The sequence below is a fragment of the Ammospiza caudacuta genome, chromosome 8 (genome assembly GCF_027887145.1).
Source record: "Ammospiza caudacuta isolate bAmmCau1 chromosome 8, bAmmCau1.pri, whole genome shotgun sequence".
In the NCBI taxonomy this organism is placed as follows: Eukaryota; Metazoa; Chordata; class Aves; order Passeriformes; family Passerellidae; genus Ammospiza; species Ammospiza caudacuta.
The window spans coordinates 15497226-15515603 of NC_080600.1; positions in this window are offsets into that span (position 1 = coordinate 15497226).

Below are 18378 nucleotides of genomic sequence, written 5' to 3' on the forward strand. Positions count from 1 at the left end.
ATCTTTTCTCATTAGTGATTAAGTGTATCTGTGCAAATATTTTTTCTCTGTAGCTTTTGTGGGATTTTTCTTCCCTTCTGAACCAAAATACTTCCTTTTTTTTTTCTCCCTAGAGAACAAAGAAAATAGATTTTCTGACCATATGGCTGTTGCAAAGTGGTTTCCCTGGCAACTGTAACCTACAGAACTTCTTAAAACTTTTTCCCTCTGTAGATATTTTTTTTTCTTACTGGTTTGATTTCAGAATCTTCTCATCTTCTCCAACATCATTACAGCAGGTGGAACAGAGGTTAACCATGAATGCCCTGGTGTGTCTTAAAGAGTTGGGATTCATTGGCTCAGATTTGCTCAAGTCCCTTTAGCTCTGCAGGTGTTTGGCTCAATTTTTTAGGGCATATTTAATAAATTCCTCTTGGAATTAGTGTGGGATTCTTTACATAAAGAGTGGTTTCAGTGATGAATCAAAAATCTGCCCCTACCCACTGTGTAAGAGACCATTTCTCACAATAAATACAACCTTATCCTAAATACCCATGTGCACATGAACACAATCCCTACTTTCAAATACTTCCTGTGAATTACAGTTCCCACCTAGTTCTTCCGTGGATTTAGAATTCACTATAGTTTTTTCCTAGACAAGAATAGAAAAGATGCTTCAGGATTCCTGTCCCAAAGAAATCAAATTACAAAATCAGATTATAGGCAACTTGGAGAAATGAAGTTACAGGAGGTTAATTTGGAAACCACCTGAATTAATCAATAAATTGTCAAAAACCTGTAAGTATTTTAATTAAAATATTAATAATTTTTTAAAATTTCCTATTGTCTTTAAGTGAAAGAAACAAAAGAAAACAAGCAAAAATAAATCCAGAAAGTCCTGCTGTAAACAAATCCCCCAGGTTCTCATCATTAGCCAGCAAAACTCACAGGACAGCAGATGCTGGATTTGAATTTTTCCAGGGTAATAAATGCATTCAGTGTCCCCAAGAAGAGGATTTTAAAGCACATTTTCTTCAGCCAGCTAAATAATTCATCCACAAACCCTCTGTTTTACGTACAGTATTAGAAGGGAAAACACAGAAGAATGCTGAAATAAATAGTCATGATATGCTACTAAAGTAGGGACAGCATTTTAGGAATAACCAAACTCAGTGTTTAGAGCAATTATACAGGAATAGGAATTATTGCTTCAGTGTTTAACCCTTTGTATCTTCTGCTCAGAGTGCTGCTGGGGGCAACAGATTATTTCGTCTGGAAAACCTCAAAAGCACTCATATGAGGCATTTAGGGATGGACTTTGTTGTATTGTTTGGATATTTGCTCAATTATTTGGGGAGTCTTTCTCTTTCAGTCAAAAGCTGTTACTTCTGGAGCCTGGACCAGCTTTTGCATTTGTTCTGTCCTTTTGGGATGCTATCCATTTACCTCTTCCTCATATCTCACCATCCAGTCTGATGTGATCCATCTGTGGATCATGATTTCCATCTTTATTGCCATGGACATGGATACAGAAATCAGAACCAACTCTGCCTGCTTTACCCTGCTGCTCCCCTGTATCATTACACTGTCCTGAAGGGACAATTCCCTTCAGGTGCCAGATGCAGTTGTCATCCCCCCTTTGGCTACTGAGCTAATGTAGATTGCTGCTGTTCTACAGGAAATTTACTGGAATATCCCAAGAGCTATAAAGGAACAGCCATTTGATTTAACTCAACTTATTTACCATGGAAAAAATCTAATCTTGGGGTATAGTTTAATATTGGATTGACTTTCAGCCAACATAAGAAACCACCTACAGAGACAGGAAGAACAGGATCCTGTCAGCCCATATGTTTTTACAAGATGCACCTCACTGTGCACTCAAGGAGTTAATTAATTATTCAGGCAGCTTCAAACACAACACCAGGCAACTTTTCAGAGCTCACAAGAAGTGAAACTTCTGGACAAGATTTTGGCAATAATCTGTTGATGACAAATGGGTCAGAGCAGGGACTCGAGAAATCCTTGGTAGCCTGAGAGTGCCTGGTACTGTAGAGAGGCTCTGGGACAAGGCCACAGGGCATGAGCTGAGGGTGGGAAGAGCACCAACTCTGCTCAGCTCTCCTGCAATTTCTCTCCAGGGAAAGGCAAGAGGAGAGTGAAAAAAAATGCTACTTCTCCTTGATATTCAGAGCATTTTTGTGTTTATGATGTATGTGGCCATTATCTTGTGAGATTAGGGTTTGTTGTTTTTTGTTGGTTTTTTTTTTTTTTGAATCAGGATATCTTAGGAGCAATACTTGTTTGTGTGTTAACAGCTCCTAGATGAGATTCACAAACAGTAAAATATTTGACATTAAATTGTTTAGGAAGGAAAAAGTAAAATCTAAGCTACTTTCAGGAACTGTCAGGTTTGTTGAATGATGTAGTCAACAGAGGCTTTCTAGAAAAGGGGGCTGAGGTATTAGCCTGGAAGCTTTGCTTGTTTATGGCCAGTTACAAAGGGATTTTTGGAGAAGACAGTATTTCTCACCTGTAGGGGTGTTCCTGTGAAGAAAGGTGACAAATATGTTGCAACATTTCAAGGGTATACTTAGACCTTCTGCAGAAAGAACAGCTTAGATATTCAATACCAAATTCTTCTTGGTTGCTTAGTGCTGGCTGCAGAGCACATATTTTTATTATTAATTCAAAGGATTTTCTGGAGCAAATTCATTTTCAGGTTCCATTAGTGCACGATCATCTCAGATGTACAAAACACTTTGTTTTCTTGTATTTAACAAGCACTGTCTTATTCCCTCTTTTGCCATTGTCTGTGGGCCCTGAGCTGGACCCTGTCCCTGCTGGCACATGCCAGGAGAGGGATGCAGCTCTCCTGACAGAGATGCTGCCCACCAGAGCTAACTGCCTGTTATAGATATGTGGTTCAGTTTCCACAGACAAAAGTTTTGTCTTGTTCATAACCCGCAGGACAAGACAGGCAAGTCACAAAAGGTTTGGCAGATGTAGGGCAAGATCCTCACATGGCAGCAGCTCTAGTCTCTCTCCTTTGTTTTCATTACCCTGTAAGAACTATTCCTGACATCTATAACCAGCAGAATTTGAGATACCTCAAAGGTTTTCAGTGAAAGGGTTTCAGGTGTTCTTGACATTCCCTCCATGCAAATTGACTTGCTGCTTTCACAAAAATTTGTATTTTATTATAATGCAAATAACAAACTCCTTCAGATATTCATCTCTTCCCACTCACACACTTCTTTTTCAACACTGTCAATGATTTCTTTTTTGGTGTGGTTTTTTTTTTAATTGATTTTTGATTCTCTGATAAAGAACATCAAAGGTCTAGTAATATGTCAGTGCCTGATTATTATGTCAAATTATGATTTTTAGAGTAAGTCTGTAGAAATGGAACTTTTTTGAAACACATAATGTATTCTACAGCTTTAAAGGCACTGCAGTTACTTAAGTGCTTTTAGCATTTTCTATTGGAAAACTAATATTTTATTGGAATAATTTGTGTACAAGCATGAAAATATTCTTGTAGCTGATAAAGTAGCTGAAGATTTAAGAATTTCATTAAGTCTTTATGTACTACTTCAATGAAATGTGTCTGAACCTGAAACAGGAGCACTGTCAAGGTTTGGGTTGCTCAGCAAGGGCAGCACAGAGTTCTGTTGTGGGTGCTAGGGGGAAGAAAACACTTTTTCTTGTCTTTCCTCTCTATCCATTCCAGATTGTATCAACAAAATGTCACATTTCCCACTGTGTTTGGTAAAGGGTGCTATACCATGGGACCTGCATAATCTGGAAAGTCTTTACCTCTTGAGGGATGATTATCTGGGAGCAAATAAGGTGCTCAGATTCAGGCTAAATTAACTGTATCTCCAGGGAGAAGTCATCTTGGAGTTAAGTCACATGGTGCACCTCATTTTCAGTTACATTATTTGTTCTACTTGTAGTACTTTCCTTATAGACATTAATCAGGGAATTATGAACACAAGCTCCAACCTGGAAGCAGAAACAAAACCAACTCAGTCTGAGATCTGAAGCTTCTGGAGTTAAGATTAGGATGGCATTTCAGCAGACTTGGTCTTCAGGATTGAAGAATTTAAACAACAGAATTTTTAAAAAATTTATTTTCTAATGAGTTTCTTCCACCATTTTGTGGAATCAGTGCTCAGCAGTATCCGTTCCTTTAAGCTTTGTGCTCAGGGATTAAGTCAATATTAAGAATATGGTGACTATCAGAGATAAATTGTTGTATTTAACTGTGATGGTGCAATCAAGCTTTTCAAAAAAATTGTAAATGGCCCTTGACTAAATGAGGCTTATTCAACTGGATGAAATTTAATTTTTGTGTCAGTTGGCAGGATATTAACTAGCTTGAAGCCTTTTCTAATTCAGCAATTTTTGGCAGAGGAGTGCTGCTGAAAAGAAGGATTAAGTGCTCCAGCCTCTGCATATGGTGCTGAAGTTGAGCTTTACCTTAAAGCAGTTCAGTAGCTTGTAAACTCTCCTTGTAGGAGAGGTCTGCAAGAGAGGTGGGGAGATATGGCTCTCCCTCTTGTCAACATTGAATTATTTGGGGCGAGCATCCTTACTGCAGAAAAGTTAAAATTTAGTGAGTGAGGGAATGTCCCTAGCTGGAGTGACAGAGTGGGGAATGTTTGTTCCCTGGGTGCAGGGAACAGCTCCCACTTTTTACAGGCTGGTCCTGTGACTCTGTCAGTGACACAAAGCCACCTCTGCAGGAAAAACCTGGGTCCTGTGGCACAAAGAAGTACATTGATTTACCCAAATTGAGATGGAAGCCTTTTACACCAGTATTAACAATATTTTTTTATACATATAGTGGCCAGGCTGTGGCAAGTTGTACCACAGCACCAGGCAACTCTCTAACCTTCGACTTTTTTTTTTTTTGTGACATGAAACAACTTGATTCTAGTATAATTAATACAGGAATTCCATTTCTCCTCTGTCCTTTACTTCTACAGAGTTTTGGCATCATAACAATCTACAAGATAATCTGTATATTGAGATTTTTTTTCTGTGGCAAGTTTAAAATGTGATTGAAAATAGGATAAAAAGCTGAGAGGTAATACAAAGTGTAATAAGGAAAGATGAATAATAAGAAAAAGAATTATTTCCCATCTCACCATACATTTTATTAGCTGCCAGCCTCTTTGTCAGTTTGTCATCACAGATTTTCTCCTTTCCTGCTCACTCTTATATTTAAATTGATCAATATTTGTATTGTGCTCGCTGGCATCATCTTATCATTTGTACATTTGTGTAAGTCCCATTTCTGTACATTGATACAGAAAAGCAGATACAAGTTGTTGTGCCTGCCAAGGCTGACCTTTAGTGCAATTTAAATATCAATTCTGAGCACAGAGAGCAGGAGGTGTTTTAGTGTCTGCACATTTCAGAGAAATGCCACTGTCCCACTGTGGAAGAGGCAGCATGGTGCAGAGGGGATGGAAAAGCTCTGCTACAGCAAATGAGAGCCTCCCCTCCACACCAGCCCTTGCTTCCAGCATGCACGTGGCATTTATTCTGATTGAAAGCTTCCCATGAGAAACAAACCCAGCATTCCTGACAAGTCCTGCCAATCCTCCTTGCTGTTTTCTTCTCCCCCTTGTTGTCTGCTTTAGACTGCTCATTGTCGTGTGGGCTTTTTTCCCTACTGTGCAATGCATTAAAAGTTGTCCACAGACTGTGATACACAGTTTGTACTAATTTTTTTTCCCTTTTATTGATTAAGTTTGTCACACAGTCCTGCTATGCTAAGTCAGTTCAATTTCTGTGCTTGCCTTTGACCTGGAGACCTCACTTATCCTTTTTGGAATACAATTTATCTAAATATGTAGATTTTACTTAGTGTAATTTAGGATCATTAAAGAAATAATAATGTGTTCTCTGTGATGCATTTTTTACCTAAAGATTTCTTTGACTCCACTGTCCCCTGTGTTTTCTCTACTGACAGCATTCAGAAATACCTCTGAAAAATGAAAATAGGTGAGGTACAGTCTCTCCCTGTTTTGCTTGTTCCAGCAAACATTCACTTAGCCGAGTTAACGAAGAGCTCCGCAGCCACACAAGGCTTGTTTATGTTGTTATGGGCTGTCTGTGTAATCACATCCAGAGCCAACAGAAACCTAAAGGAAAAAATTGCCAAGCTGCAGCTGGAGGACTGCAAACAATCCATGACATTTGGTGAAAGTTTAAATTAACATATGTTACAGCAGACAACAAGCAAACAGCTGGGGAATACGACAGCTGTTATCCATAAATAATGTTATGTTCTCAGCACCTATATTTATATGAAATTTTACTGGGTAAAGATGCAAATCAGCATTTCATTACTTGACAACATGACTGCACAGTAGGAAGAGCTCTGGCTGGCTCCAGTGTGTGCTACGTGCTGCACAATCAGCCTCAGGTCCTCCCAAGCTGCCACCTGAAACCCAAGGTCTGGGCTCTTAAGCAGTGACGAGTTTCCAGGTTTTCATAAATATTTTCTCTGTATTGATAGAAAAGGGCTGAAATTCTAGTTTTTATTCTTCAGCATTTGTGTTGTGTTGATTGATGTGTGGCTAGTTTTTGTTGCTTTTGTATTGCCTTCCAAAATTGGGCAGGGAACATCTTTTACTCTTTAGACAGAGTATTGTCTAATTATTTCATCTTAATTTTTGTCATTCTCTCTCTCTCATATAGAAAGATACAGACTTGGCAGCTGTGTTCAAAATATCTCTTAAATATACACCAGAAAACTCACTCCTGACATAATTCTGTTAGCCAACTGGGAAAAGGGGCTTCTCTGTGCTTCAGAATTGAATCTCTCTGGTTCAGAGTTCATGTTAAAATAATCACAAGATATAAGATTAAGGATTTGGCTATTCAGCTCCTTACAGACCTGTAATAAATGAGCTTAACTGTTAATTATAGATGCTTACAGAATATGATGTGGTTTTATAGTCAACATTAATACAAAGGTTTCATATTAATGTCTTCCAAGTTTTCTAGCTAACATCTGTTCACTTAAAAATTCTCCTGGGCAACTATATGAATTATAACTGATATTTTCAAAAAGTGACCAGACCTGTACAAGTAGTTCAAAGAGAACTTCTGTCACATCACTTGTCCAGTTGGGTATTTTTCATTAGAGTGGGCAGAAATGTGCCTTTTACTGTCTAAGGAGAATTGACAATCTTGCTCAGGAAAACAGTAGTTTCTTTGTAAAGCTAGATAGCAATTTATGTATTTTAAGTACAAAGGCTCCTATTGGCAGCTGATTATGCTAAGGAAAATATTCACAGGGAATATGTGGAGCTTAAAAGCAAACAGATGAATGAAAAATGGTCTTTTTATCATTAGCACCCTTGGCATATTTCTTTTAAATAGCTCTAATACAGATAGAAGATACATTAAGGAAGCTATTTAATTCAGGCACTTTGCCAAGAATAGGCAATGATGTTGTTTACAGTTTATTAATACTGAATAGAGTGAAATTATATTCAGTTTTAGTATCTGGAGAAAACATGGCTTACTGAAAGGTCAGACAATTGAAAGGCTGCCCAGATTGTACAAAATGCACGAGCTGAGGGTGTGATCTGGAGAAGCACAGTAAAAGTACCAGAAGAGAATCAAGCTGAAAGAAACCTGATCTGCAATGTTCATCCTCTCTAATGGCTGTATCACTTTCCTTGCAATGCAGATTATTCTATATGCTGACTCTCTTTAAGCTGAGCAAAGGCTATGTGAGAGTAAGCGGAAACTGGAAAAAATAATTGCAACTCCAGCCTGAAAATTGGTGTACCTGACCCAAAATACTTAGAGGCAATTTGCCATGCCTGGCTTTAACAAAAGTGAGGACCCATTTAAAGCAACCAATTCGCAGCAGCAATGACAGGGATTTGCAAAGCTGTACCAAGTTGCCACAGCTACTGGGGAGGAACAAATTGGATCATTTGTCATTGAAGAGTGTTGGGTTTTTTTCCTGCTTGTGATATTTCTTTTCCCTGCACCCTGTGTTGTGAAAACCTGTTACCATCCATCCTCACAGTCTTCAAATGTGCCCTGGAAAAGCTGGCAGGTTCAGTGGGTCTATCTGGGATACAAAACATGCAGAATAATCCATCACTCCTCCCTTGGTTTTGGTATTTAATTTTTTTCCCCCCTTAAGTTGTCCTTTGGTGTCCTGGTAGCTAAGAGTGATAAGCTCTAGTTAAGTAACATCATTTAGTGACAGAGAAGGCTCCCCATACTGCTTTGTCCTAGAGACAAATGGAGAAATGTTTTTTTTCCCATCTAATGGAAAAAAACCTCAAAAACTCCTTCAACTGGATGGTTTCTGAGGGAAGTAGAAGAAGATGACACACACCTCACTGTGTTGCAAGTATTCTCCATATGGGAGAAAAAGGAATGATGTGTGAGGAGTGTGAAATTGAAATCAACACAAATGTTTATAAATACACGTGGTATTAGTAATGCTAATTTAACCTCTGCCAATACTGCCCATTAAAGTATTCTGGACCAAAGACTCAAACTATCCTGCTCTTATCTGGCAAGCAATCTTTGTAGCCAAAAGGTAGTCTCATATTGGATATAATTTCTTGACTCAAACATCATGGATTTAAATTCTTGAGATAGATCTTAGCTTCAACCCACACTGATGCCAAACTCTTCTTGCCTCAGTTATTTGCATGCACAGTTTGCAGTAGGAACCTGATGGGAAAATGTCTTTGCTTTCATCACTCTCAGGACTAATTAATGGCTGCAATGAGTCTGTTCTGGGTAAAAAATGATATTGCTGTAGGGTCATAGGAGCGCCCACTAGTAAGACTGGGGGGTACTGTTATTTTTTGACTATGCATCCCAAAAAAAAAAAAAAAAACTGTTAAAAAAAACTTTAACAGCCTAAAAGTCTCTATATCACACAAATTTTCATAATTCCATGTGTACTGTAGATACCTGTACAGCCTGAAAAAATGGAGTCCTTTCCATACCTGTCTGTGTTTCTGTCCTTCCTTTGATTTCTCTCACTTAATCTGTGTCCTTTCATGTTCTGATTTTCAGTCTGGGATAATGACAGTGAATTAAAGGCCACATAAAATGGTCTGTATTTATGTTCAACTGAGAAAAAATGGTGTGCTTGTTTCTGATTTCCACAGTAATAAGAAGGATGTGTCTTGATGATAATTAACCTGACTGAGAATGCAAAGTAGCACTTAGATTGTTCCTTCAGCTATTATGTATAACATGAGTGGTCTTCTAGACAGACAAAAAATAAAGGGCATAGTTTATATATCTAGCAGCACCTTGTGAAAGCTCACTACTCTGATATCCTCAGATGTCTCAGAAGCCAAGTTGTCATTTCAGTGCATGGAAGTGTGAAAACAGAGTGAACATTTAGGATGGTGCAAAAGGATATAATGAACTAAACCTGGACAAATATGAGTGAATGTGACCTCAGATGTGTTTAGCTTTAAGATCCTTGGCTGGGGGTTTGTATTGAGTGTGCAGGAAACTGAGAATGTGTTGGGTTTCATCATGTGCAGGGTGACAAGGAGGTGTGTTCAGTGAAAAGGAGGATGCCACTGGTCAGAAACACTGGTTAATAGGAAATAGCCACCAAAAGTGAGGGCTCCTGCCCTGTGTGAGAGGAGAGGCGATGTGAAAGAGCAGTAATTGCATATCTGCCAGGAAAAATCCTCCCCACAAGGTTAGGAATGCAGGCTGGGAAGGTACAAGTTACCAGGGAACGTGCTCTTGCTGCTGCTCACAGCTTCTGTCTCCTGCAGGCAGCAGAATGAGGAGCAGGAAGATTTAGATAGAATACACTGATGCATGCAAAGGAAAGCCAGCAATGGGCTGGGAAATTAGAGGCCATCTACAACCATTTAACTTTATTAATCAGAGGTGTCAAGCTCTGAGGAAGAAATTGTGTACTACAATAATATGGTTGATGGTAACCACTATTACAATTATAAAACTCTTGGAATCATGATAAATATGAACAAATACTATAACAATTTCCTTATCTCAAAGTGAGTTACTGTGTGATTAAGTGGAGTTGTGTTTTAAATTTGAAAGAAATAAATAACTGCAAGCCAATAGGGAATAAAAATACTTCTTTTACAAAGAAAATTAATTTCAGCAGGCCTCTAAAAATGACTAATCATGTGAGCTGTGCAGTCAAGAGCAAGGGTTTTTTTGCACTGCTGTTACCTGTAGGTAGTGAAATCTCTACTCTGAAGGTTGTTACTGGTCACTAATTCACAGTGCTCAATTCTGCTGCCCTTTTATTCTTTGGTCTGGCTAGATTGTTACAGCATCTACAAAGAGCCTGGTTTTTCAACACACTTTGAATAAAAACTGAGAGACCCAAGAATCCAAGCAAATTAAGTCTTGACCTCCTTTACAACTCTTTGACAAATGAGAACCTCATGTGTTGTGGCCTTGGACAGACACTTGGCAAATGCACCCTTGAATATTGTCTCTCCAACTTGAGTATTTGTAAACAAGAAGTGCTACTGTTCACTCACACATATTCCAGGGGCAGCATGCATCTTGCATTTAATGTATTATTAAATACCAGGATGTTCTCATAATTGCTGTTCCACAGGTCTGTGTCCTGCAAGTAGATATTGAAAGAGAAATAATATGATGGCAGCTCTCTAGCCATAATTCATTTGCTTATGCATCTCTTACCATACATAGTTCATCTAATGGCACTAATTAAGTAACTAGCTAATTAGAACAACATAGGTTTCCAAAAAAACCCCAACCCCGGACCTGCCAGCCCTTCTGCCCCATAGACCAATGGAAGGAGGTGGGAGCTGCCCTGGTACATCACTGGGGAATCCTCCTGTACAACTCTGATTCATTTATATTGCCTGAGGATCTTACCTTCAAGACATGTGCTTTTCCCTTTGGCAAGCTGACAAATTCCCCCATCTTCCATGTTTTAAATTTTAAGTCAGAAGGGAATGAACTTGGAGAATAATGAGGAGAAAAGGAGGCCCAAAGAGTAGAAAAGATAGTAAGGATGATTTCTAACAAAAACCAAAATATCCTCTATTGTATATTTTGGCTACTTGTTTCTATTATCCTAAGAGTGTACAAGAAATAACCCTGACAAGATGGATATCAGTGGAAAGGTGGAAAGTTTTCCCCATCCTGAAACTTCTCTAGGTTTTTTACTTGTCCAGGGGAGTACTGCCTTGTTTTCTTAGAGGGGATAATTTTCTACAAGTATTTGCACAGGTTGTGCTTAGTGTTCTGACAAGGAGACTATCAAATTTTTTCTCATAATTAGGCCCTTCTAGATATATTAATGCATCTTCTCTTTGCTATTGTTGCTGGTGTGACTTTGGATCTCAGAATTTCTTTGGTTTCTGGTGTTCCTTTCCTTAGAGAATGAGGACCATTTAAAGTGTTAATAAAGAAACAGCATCAGGTAGCCCAAGCTGCCATTTTGTGCAGTGAAACAGATTCCAGATCAAGGATTCAGTGTGTAAATAACCTTGCTGCTGGCCTTTGGGATGAAAGTCATTAAAGATAGTGTAAATAGATGCCCTGAGCATTACTGCTGCCATCCTGTGCCCCTATACTCACCTACTGCTCAGTTTGTAGACACAAACTTCACACCATTGTGTGGTTACTTTAGTAGAGCAATCTCTCATCCCCACACTCTACTTTGAAATAGTCCTTTCATAGACTCTGCAAATGAAACTTTGATGAAATTCCAGATTTCTGTGACCACTTCACCTTGCTGGACAACATTCTCTAAGCTGTTTGTGGTGAGGATCCTCCTCACTTGGTGCAAGTAGTGTGGCTGAAAAACAAAATGCTGCTGGCATCCTTGGAGTCTGAGGAGGCCTTAGGATTAGATCCATCTCATCCACTTTCAATTCAACTCAAAACTTCATCCCATCTCAAAGTAAATTTGTTTACAAGGAGAAAAGGTGAGAAGGAGATCTGGCTTATTTTACTGTGGAGAGAGCTTGTTAAAATGTTTTTTGGAAAGAGCTGGCCTTTGTGGAGGGCACATGCATCTTTGTGAATCAAACCTTCAGCTTTGAAATTTGGAGAGGGAGGGCAGCCCAGGATGACATAGGAGGTTGTGTGAGAATATAATTTTTGCTGATGTAGTTTTTCAAGGCTATTAAGTAGCTTGCATTTTTTAAAATCAACAGTTGCACATAGGCATTTCGAATTATTTCTATTTTTTTACATTATTCGAAATATACTCTTTGTTTTGGTAGCAATTTGTTTAATAACAATTTTTATTAATTATTGAGCTTCTCAACTGTGGCAAAAACAGACCTAAAGAAAAGAATAACTGATATTTCCTTCAACAGTAATCATTCATGTCGATGGTCTATTCAGTTTTTCTCATTTCCTCCTCCCCTTTAAGGATGTAGCTCCTAGAAGTCAGGCTTTGATACGGGATCTTGTCTTCAAGATTTTGTTCTATACGGTGACTACTAGATGATTTCCAGTGTGTAAGAATTATGTTATTGAAGGATAAAACCAAATGAGTAGAAAATATTATGTGGAGTAAATATAAAAGATGTCTAATCTGGGGTTTTTACTTGAGGAATGTGTGACTACAATACTGTATTTGTTCACAACATAACAAGGTATTATTTAATTACATTTGATCAGATGTATTCTAGCCGAGTTACAGCTGTGATTTTCCCCTCTGCATATGAAATAATTTTCCTTTAAGCAAACCTGGTATCAGTGTGGAAGAGCAGGATTTATTCAAATTGAGTTGGAGCACCAAAGCTGGTGAGTGTGTCACAGAATGAAGGAAGGTGCAAGCAGAGCGTGTTTATCTTTGATGCCAGCGCACACAGGTCTGAAATGTGAGGATGAACTTACTGCCCAGGCAGCTCTGATGAGCTCCTCTTTCAGTTATTTTGTGTCTAAGGGCTGCTGCATCTGTGCTGCTCTCTGAGTGTGTGACTCTTCCTCAGTACTCTTGCATAAACGTGAGGTTTGTTTCCTGGGACAGGAAGGGCCCCTGATTGTAAGGAGGAGGGAGGGAGCACATTGAAGGAACCTCTGTCCAAGTGTGTCAAACACTCAGCATGTTCTCCTGATAAGCTGAGTTTATCCCACTGCAGGCTGCAGTGCCAGTGGCTCACAAACACAGTGCCAGTGAGATTGTTTTTGACTGGGCAATCCCTTTTGTGACTTTCCAGGTCACAATGTCAATTAGTCAGACTGTTTGGACCGGGCACAGAAGCTTTTTCTGCTAGAAATGGAACCTCCAATCTGTCTTTTATGTTTGGAACCCTGAATTAAGGTTCTGCTTTCTTAGAATTAAATGTTAGAAATAATCTCACTCACATCTAAGGTTAAAAAAAAGATGAAGCCCAGTTTGTTATTGTGCCATTAAATACATGTTAACTGCCATCCATTCCCCCAGGTGTCTAAATGAGGAGTGGAATGACTGAAATTGTAGGTAATCATAATTTGAACTTTGATTCCTTTTCTATGTATATAAGCAATAATTTTCTCTTTAGCTTTCCTCATCTCTTCTTTGTCTAATTACTGTGTCATTAGTATTCATTCTTCTTAGTTTCAAACCCCCTCTTACTGAATTTTTCATGGTATTTCTTTAAGATCGCAATTTCCCACGTCTTTTAGAATTATCAGCTGAAACTGTTGTCAGTAATTAACAGATTACAAGAGCACAGTGACCTGCATGTGATACTGCAAGTATTGTGGCAACTGCTGCTGATATTCAGGATGTTTATTAATTTCCAGGACTACTTGTCTTTTCCCAGCCACTACATTTCCTCACTGAAGGCTGTGTGACCAAAAAGGGCAGAATGTGAGACGCATGGCCCCTAAACAGATTTGTATTATCCTGAAAGATTCTTCATCCCAAGTGTCTTTTCTTTTCCTGTCCTATTCTGGAGGTCTTTTCTCTTTCTCCCCAAGTGGGATTTGCTCCTGGAGAAGATTTTTTCCATTTTACTTAGGAAGAAAAGAGGTTAAAGTGCTTCTGTTTGTCCTCTGCCATGATAAGAATTACACCAGAAAAATGTTGGCTGTTGTAGGAAGCCAATAATTGCCTTCTCCAAGAGGTGTTCTGGAGAGAGGCAAACCTAAACTATGGGAAAATGGCAATGAACAATATCTGTCTTTATTTAATAGGAACTGCTCCCTGACCTGATTTTCAACCAGCCAGACCACCCCTGATCCTCTGCACGGTCTGGGAGCATCTCTCCATGATGAGGAGTGGGTTTTGAGTTAGGCTTTGATACAATTTGAGATACAAGATAATAGAGGTTTTACATGACTTTGGCACTGGCTATTTATTTCTCATGGAAGAGAAACACAAGAAAGGATTCTGGGCCTATGTTTCAGGTCCAAGCTAAGAAGAAAATAAGCTTTGGAATAGATAAGTTTTGAAGTGAGGCAAATAATGTGAGTTTTAAAAAGGTGACATTTTAGAAAAGACCAAATTTCAGTTCCTGATAACAAATGCAGCTCCAGCTGCAGAAAGATAGCAGGTAAATAATGGGTTGATGTGCTTTCAGGTGCTGCATGTGCATGGGCCTTAACTGCTCTGAAACCCCCTTGGTGCTGGTCACTTGGGCAGGTGACATAAATGCATAGGATAGCTTTTATTCTGACAACATTCACTGTGATGAGAGGGGGAGTTTCCAATCAAATTAACAAAAAATGAAAAGAAATTAAAATGCAAGAATTGGCAGCATGTTATGTAGAGACCCACACAAACTGAGGCCATGTGCCTCAGCCTTGTGACTGCAGCTGTGCCAAAGGAGAAATGGCATTTCAGTGGTTCATCCTCTGTTTCACTGGCTGTAATGGACAGGAGGCAATGCATGTTTAACCCATGGTTTCTTCCTCTCCCAAAGTGTTCCTAGTGGTTCTCTTCAGCTGTCCTCCACAGCTGCCAGGGTCAGTCCTCTCCTGTGCTGTGAGAGCCCCTGGAAGTGTCCACACTTTCTTGTGGAGGAGTTTGCATTTAGTTCTTTGCTAGCCCAGTACAAGTGGCAGATTTATTAGGAAACAGTCTTTGCTGTCAGGCAGAGCCATGGGCTACCTTAATTCACTGAATGTGTCAAGAATTCAAATTGAGAGCTCTTTCTCTTGACATATTCTGAATACATGGTTCCGAGCAGTCAATTCCCACATCCTGCCCATCACAGTATGGGGCAAAGGCAGGTATTCTGCTGTTTCTTTTAAACACTGACTCACACCTTAAACTTAAAAGTATTTTAAAGTAAAGATCATAAAGAGATGAACTAATGTACTGCAGTCTAACTATTATTTTAAAGAAAAATCATTTTGTATGCAGAACCTGGTTTTAAAAATGGTTCTTTCCAGGATTTTTTACCTTATATTCCCTAATATCTTACTGCCAGTTACAACCAGTTTCTTCTGGTTCTTTCATTATTCCCTGACAATCTCCCCCTTGCAGCAAGCCTATCTGCCTGCAGCATCCCCAGTTCATTTGTCTGGACAAATTGCTGTGGCTCTTTCAGAGCACATGGGTGCTGATTTGCTGGCTCTTATCTCTGAGAATGAGAAAAGATCTTTTCCCTCAGCTGAGGCAATAATTTGGATCCCTTTTCAACAGTCAACTGTTTTCATTATATTTGCAGTGGTTTCACACCTCTAAAAGCTATGCCTTTTTAAAAGTGGCCAGGAAGTTCAAGGATTATTAAAGGAGACAGCCATAGGGAGAGACTGCACAGATTTCTCCTTGTCAGGAAAGTGGACAAAATTACATGACTAAAAATGAATTTTGGGGCAGGGGAGAAGTGGTAATGCTAATCTAAAAAGTTTGTTGTTGTGCTTTCAAAATCAAAACTTTCAGAATTGCATGTGGATTTATAATTCTTGTAGTGATTCATTGATGAGAATGAAGGTACAGTCTTTGCAAGAACTGTCAAAACTAATTTGGGTGAATAACATAAATTTTTTCACTTTGTATTTCTGAACATTAAGTAGTGGCTCTTTGATGCATATTTTATTTGCCAGTGGTATAGGGGAAAATTTATTTTTTAAAACTCCTAAAAAAATGAGGATTGCTCTTGGAGAAAGGGGTTTTGGCAATATAAATGTATTGGTATAGTACAATGTCTTAAACTGTACCAAGGGGTTTTATATTCCCAACTGTCTATCTGCAATAGAAATATTAATATCAGGGGAAGATACAATATTTCAGTGCTGAGAAATAGGAAACCTCAACCTTTATGACTTTCTGAAAAACAAAGCAGTGATTCACAGCTCCAGAGATTAAGGCAGGAAACAGACACTGGTGCTTTTTAACGTCCTTCCAGAGCACTTGCTGGATGTAATTTTCAATAGGGGCTGATGGGTGAACCCATACAAGAAGAGCATGACTCAAAATAAATGTTTCCAAGCAGATAAAACAACTGGCAATGCCCCACAATCCCATTAGCTCCAGGGACAGCACTCAAAATCCTTTCAAGAAAAAATGTCTATTGCCACAAAATATTATCAAATGGAATGGATCCCCCTTATTACACAGAAAAGACAAAGTAACCTTCTGAATATACTGTATTAAACAAAAAAAGGTTGAAATTCATAAAGTGAAAAATTATGAGCTTGGGTTTTTATAAGATTTGAAAGGTCAGGAGGGTAAGCAGATGGCTAGCTGTAGAATTTATTACACTTTTAGCAATTGTTTTGATGTTTCAGGTGAAACCTTGCAAGCTTATGAGGCTGTAAAATTCTATGACCCTGCATTAAAGTGAGGATTATGCTCATAATATGCATGTGATTTTAGAGATCAATCTATCACACATTTATTGTCTGCCAAAAACTCACGGGATTCAGTGTGATTAATATCTTGAGCTACAATTTTTACTATTCTGCAATAGTGCATCCCTTTTTCTGTCCATTTTGTATTTTTTTTCTTTATGAAAGTAATACAACCTAGCTTATGATAATGAAATGATACTCTGGTAGTGCTGTGTGACTTTCCAGCAACCTTTCAGTGCTCAAAAATGCCCTGATTTTACAAGGCATGTAAAAAGTTCAGTGTTCAGTGATGGTTGTTACACAGAAATTCTCAGGTACACCAAGCTATGCTTAGCAGTATTAATAATGAAAAAATTGTAAAAATTTCCTGGTTTCCTATCTGAGTTTAAAAGCATAAATGCTTTGTTTTTCCTGGAAGAAGTTGTTAATTTTTTTTCTAAGACAGTTAATGTGGTTTAATTTCCTATGATAATAAAGACAGGGAAATTATCACTGACTTCCAACTAATGCAGCTCACTGTTGGGTTCAGGCTCCTTTCAGGAGAATACTGACCAAGAACAGTAGGTGGGACAAAAAGGGAGATCAGAATTTTCAATATTTTATTAAACCTGGGAAAGAGGATACTGTTTCAGGATTCCCCAACTCTTGAAAGAAATGGCAAGAGCTGCTTTTTTTCCTCAGTTGAAAAGGCATGCAAGTTTCACATGCCAGTAGCTCCTTTTATGCACATACCCATCTACAAATCTGTGGAGAAGCCCTACTGCCCTGTTTATGAATTCAGCCAGCAGCTGGATTAATTCCTTTTGCTGCCAGGATGATCTTTAATTTTTTGTTGATCTTTATTTTGTTTGTTGTGGTTTTGGGCACTGATTGCTGAGCTCAGTTTTGGGCTGTACTGGTAGGACCCTGTTAATGCACAGCCACTAGCAGGGCTCTGCCTTGGGCTAAGTGCTCCTCAACATCCCATGAACAACCTGCATGCAGGACTTGAAGGGATATTAAGCAAGTTTGCAGATGATACAGGACTGGGAGGAGCTTTTGGCTCCCCCAAAGGCAGATGAGGCCCTGCAGAGAGGCCTCAACACACGAAAGCGGTGCGGAATCACCAACCATGTCGAGTGTAGCAGAGGAAAGTGATGGATTCTGCACCTGGAATGGGACAGGCCTGGATGTACAGGCAGACAGAGGAATGAGAGGCTGGAGAGCAGATGGGAAAAGGGACCTGGAGATCCTCATCTGTGTCAAGTTGAACCACAGTGCCCTGGCAGCCAGGAGGGCCAAGTGTGTCCCAAGGCCATCAGGCACTGCAGGGCCAGGCAGGCAAGGAGGGATTGTCCTGCTCTGCTCTGAGCTGGGGCGGCCTCTCCTCAAACGAGGCCTGGCAGTTTTGGGTGCCGCAACATAATAAAGATTTTAAACTCCTAGAGAGCATCCACAGGAGTGGCATGAGGATGGTGAAGAGCCCTGAGGGGAAGCTGTGTGAGGAGCAGCTGAGGTCACTTGGTCTGTTCAGCCTGGAGGAGGCTGAGGGGAAACCCCACTGCTGTTAAAACTTCCTTGTGAGGGGAAAAGGAGCGGCTGGCACTGATCTCTGCTCTGTGGTGACAGTGACACAGTGAC